Consider the following 5,000-nt stretch of genomic DNA (forward strand, 5'->3'; position numbering starts at 1 on the left):
AAACCTTCCATCCCGGGCGGTGGGACCTCCGTGGGAGAGCACCTGGGTGAGACGGGGCGTCTCGGCCTCGCTTCCAACGTGTCCGGCGTGAGGTGAGCCGGAGCAAACCACAGCCGCAGAATGTAAACAAACCCGCAGTGCGCAGGAGCCTTCGAAGCTGGATAAAACCAGAACGGGGCCCTACGATGGCGGGTCATGTGTGCCCGTCGACCAAGCTCCTTGTCCGGTATACATAGAACCATGTTTTGTACCAATTTCAATCGCCAAAAACGTCGTTTCCAAAAACCGCCCTCCCCTCCCTTGCAGCGTTACCGTTTTGCACTTTCCGCCTGAGAGCAGCGTCAAAAAGTTCGCCTGAGCAGCGTGATTTAGCCCGGGACTCCCGGGCTGAACGCTTATTTCCGTCGGCCGAAAAACGACTAAGTATTTTCGGGTATAGTGTACTATTGCCGAAAAACGACAGAGTCTTTTCGGGTATAGTGTACTATTTCGGTTTTTGCACTAAGTCCCTCAGGGGTATAGTGTACTATACTATGATGGTCAGATCACCTCCAGGCCCCAGGGGAGTGCTTTTCTGGGGTCAAACAGTGCACTGATGATGGGGGATTATTTCATTTTGCTCATTTTGGTGTTTTTTCACATTTTAACCCATTTTCACCCCTTTTGCTCACAACTTCGTACTACGGCCCGGAAAAACGACAGAGTCGATGGGTATAGTGTACTATTGCCGAAAAACGACAGAGTCTTTTCGGGTATAGTGTACTATTTCGGTTTTTACTCTAAGTCCCTCAGGGGCATGGGGTGCTATACTATGATGGTCAGATCACCTCCAGGCCCCAGGGGAGTGCTTTTCTGGGGTCAAACAGTGCACTGATGATGGGGGATTATTTCATTTTGCTCATTTTGGTGTTTTTTCACATTTTAACCCATTTTCACCCCTTTTGCTCACAACTTCGTACTACGGCCCGGAAAAACGACAGAGTCGATGGGTATAGTGTACTATTGCCGAAAAACGACAGAGTCTTTTCGGGAATAGTGTACTATTTCGGTTTTTACTCTAAGTCCCTCAGGGGCATGGGGTGCTATACTCTGATGGTCAGATCACCTCCAGGCCCCAGGGGAGTGCTTTTCAGGGGTCAAACAGTGCACTGATGATGGGGGATTATTTCATTTTGCTCATTTTGGTGTTTTTTTTTTTTTTTTTTTTTTTTTTTTTTTTTTCACATTTTAACCCATTTTAACCCATTTTGCTCACCCCGCACTCTGCCGCATATGAGGCCGGGGAAGGGCCACTCTGGCTGGGCATGGCCTCCGCTGAGCACCCCCTGGAGCCACTGGAGCCCCCGGAGGCCCTCCAGAGCCACCCCCCACTGTCCCCAGACTCACCCGGGGGAAGGGCCACTCTGGCTGGGCATGGTCTCCACCAAGCAGCCCCTGGAGCCCCCGGAGCACCTCCAGAGCCACCCCCCACTCTCCCCAGACTCTGCCCGGGGAAGGGCCACTCTGGCTGGGCATGGTCTCCACCGAGCACCCCCTGGAGCCCCTGGAGCCCCCGGAGCACCTCCAGGGCCAGCCCCCACTCCTCCAGACTCACCCCGGGGAAGGGCCACTCTGGCTGGGCATGGCCTCCACCAAGCACCCCCCTGGAGCCCCTGGAACCCCCGGAGGCCCTCCAGAGCCACCCCCCACTCTCCCCAGACTCACCCCGGGGAAGGGCCACTCTGGCTGGGCATGGCCTCCACCAAGCACCCCCTGGAGCCCCTGGAACCCCCGGAGGCCCTCCAGAGCCACCCCCCACTCTCCCCAGACTCACCCCGGGGGAGGGCCACTCTGGCTGGGCATGGTCTCCACCAAGCACCCCCTGGAGCCCCCGGAGCACCTCCAGGGCCACCCCCCACTCCTCCAGACTCACCCCGGGGAAGGGACACTCTGGCTGGGCATGGCCTCCGCCGAGCACCCCCTGGAGCCCCTGGAACCCCCGGAGCACCTCCAGAGCCACCCCCCACTGTCCCCAGACTCACCCGGGGGAAGGGCCACTCTGGCTGGGCATGGTCTCCACCAAGCACCCCCTGGAGCCCCCGGAGCACCCCCAGAGCCACCCCCCACTCTCCCCAGACTCACCCCGGGGAAGGGACACTCTGGCTGGGCATGGTCTCCACCAAGCACCCCCTGGAGCCCCCGGAGCACCTCCAGAGCCACCCCCCACTCCTCCAGACTCACCCCGGGGAAGGGACACTCTGCCTGGGCATGGCCCCCACTGAGCACCCCCTGGAACCCCTGGAGCCCCCGGAGCACCTCCAGAGCCACCCCCCACTGTCCCCAGACTCACCCGGGGGAAGGGCCACTCTGGCTGGGCATGGTCTCCACCAAGCAGCCCCTGGAGCCCCCGGAGCACCTCCAGAGCCACCCCCCACTCTCCCCAGACTCTGCCCGGGGAAGGGCCACTCTGGCTGGGCATGGCCTCCACCGAGCACCCCCTGGAACCCCTGGAACCCCCGGAGGCCCTCCAGAGCCACCCCCCACTCTCCCCAGACTCACCCCGGGGAAGGGCCACTCTGGCTGGGCATGGTCTCCACCAAGCACCCCCTGGAGCCCCCGGAGCACCTCCAGAGCCACCCCCCACTCCTCCAGACTCACCCCGGGGAAGGGACACTCTGCCTGGGCATGGCCCCCACTGAGCACCCCCTGGAACCCCTGGAGCCCCCGGAGCACCTCCAGAGCCACCCCCCACTCTCCCCAGACTCTGCCCGGGGAAGGGCCACTCTGGCTGGGCATGGTCTCCACCAAGCACCCCCTGGAGCCCCCGGAGCACCCCCAGAGCCACCCCCCACTCTCCCCAGACTCACCCCGGGGAAGGGCCACTCTGGCTGGGCATGGTCTCCACCAAGCACCCCCTGGAGCCCCCGGAGCACCTCCAGAGCCACCCCCCACTCCTCCAGACTCACCCCGGGGAAGGGACACTCTGGCTGGGCATGGCCTCCGCCGAGCACCCCCTGGAGCCCCTGGAACCCCCGGAGCACCTCCAGAGCCACCCCCCACTGTCCCCAGACTCACCCGGGGGAAGGGCCACTCTGGCTGGGCATGGTCTCCACCAAGCACCCCCTGGAGCCCCCGGAGCACCCCCAGAGCCACCCCCCACTCTCCCCAGACTCACCCCGGGGAAGGGCCACTCTGGCTGGGCATGGCCTCCACCAAGCACCCCCTGGAGCCCCTGGAACCCCCGGAGGCCCTCCAGAGCCACCCCCCACTCTCCCCAGACTCACCCCGGGGGAGGGCCACTCTGGCTGGGCATGGTCTCCACCAAGCACCCCCTGGAGCCCCCGGAGCACCTCCAGAGTCACCCCCCACTCCTCCAGACTCACCCCGGGGAAGGGACACTCTGGCTGGGCATGGCCTCCGCCGAGCACCCCCTGGAGCCCCTGGAGCCCCCGGAGCACCTCCAGGGCCACCCCCCACTCCTCCAGACTCACCCCGGGGAAGGGACACTCTGGCTGGGCATGGCCTCCGCCGAGCACCCCCTGGAGCCCCTGGAACCCCCGGAGCACCTCCAGAGCCACCCCCCACTGTCCCCAGACTCACCCGGGGGAAGGGCCACTCTGGCTGGGCATGGTCTCCACCAAGCACCCCCTGGAGCCCCCGGAGCACCCCCAGAGCCACCCCCCACTCTCCCCAGACTCACCCCGGGGAAGGGACACTCTGGCTGGGCATGGTCTCCACCAAGCACCCCCTGGAGCCCCCGGAGCACCTCCAGAGCCACCCCCCACTCCTCCAGACTCACCCCGGGGAAGGGACACTCTGCCTGGGCATGGCCCCCACTGAGCACCCCCTGGAACCCCTGGAGCCCCCGGAGCACCTCCAGAGCCACCCCCCACTGTCCCCAGACTCACCCGGGGGAAGGGCCACTCTGGCTGGGCATGGTCTCCACCAAGCAGCCCCTGGAGCCCCCGGAGCACCTCCAGAGCCACCCCCCACTCTCCCCAGACTCTGCCCGGGGAAGGGACACTCTGGCTGGGCATGGCCTCCACCGAGCACCCCCTGGAACCCCTGGAACCCCCGGAGGCCCTCCAGAGCCACCCCCCACTCTCCCCAGACTCACCCCGGGGAAGGGCCACTCTGGCTGGGCATGGTCTCCACCAAGCACCCCCTGGAGCCCCCGGAGCACCTCCAGAGCCACCCCCCACTCCTCCAGACTCACCCCGGGGAAGGGCCACTCTGGCTGGGCATGGCCTCCACCAAGCACCCCCTGGAGCCCCTGGAACCCCCGGAGGCCCTCCAGAGCCACCCCCCACTCTCCCCAGACTCACCCCGGGGGAGGGCCACTCTGGCTGGGCATGGTCTCCACCAAGCACCCCCTGGAGCCCCCGGAGCACCTCCAGAGCCACCCCCCACTCCTCCAGACTCACCCCGGGGAAGGGACACTCTGGCTGGGCATGGCCTCCGCCGAGCACCCCCTGGAGCCCCTGGAGCCCCCGGAGCACCTCCAGGGCCACCCCCCACTCCTCCAGACTCACCCCGGGGAAGGGACACTCTGGCTGGGCATGGCCTCCGCCGAGCACCCCCTGGAGCCCCCGGAGCACCCGGAGCACCCCCAGAGCCACCCCCCACTCTCCCCAGACTCACCCCGGGGAAGGGCCACTCTGGCTGGGCATGGCCTCCACCAAGCACCCCCTGGAGCCCCTGGAACCCCCGGAGGCCCTCCAGAGCCACCCCCCACTCTCCCCAGACTCACCCCGGGGGAGGGCCACTCTGGCTGGGCATGGTCTCCACCAAGCACCCCCTGGAGCCCCCGGAGCACCTCCAGGGCCACCCCCCACTCCTCCAGACTCACCCCGGGGAAGGGCCACTCTGGCTGGGCATGGCCTCCACTGAGCACCCCCTGGAGCCCCCGGAGCACCTCCAGAGCCACCCCCCACTCTCCCCAGACTATGCCCGGGGAAGGGCCACTCCGGCCGGGCATGGCCTCCGCCGAGCACCGCCTGGAGCCACCTCGGAGAGCTCCG

This window comes from Eucyclogobius newberryi, unplaced genomic scaffold (assembly GCF_026437365.1).
Source record: "Eucyclogobius newberryi isolate DKJ021-1_F unplaced genomic scaffold, fEucNew1.0.hap1 SCAF_392, whole genome shotgun sequence".
In the NCBI taxonomy this organism is placed as follows: Eukaryota; Metazoa; Chordata; class Actinopteri; order Gobiiformes; family Gobiidae; genus Eucyclogobius; species Eucyclogobius newberryi.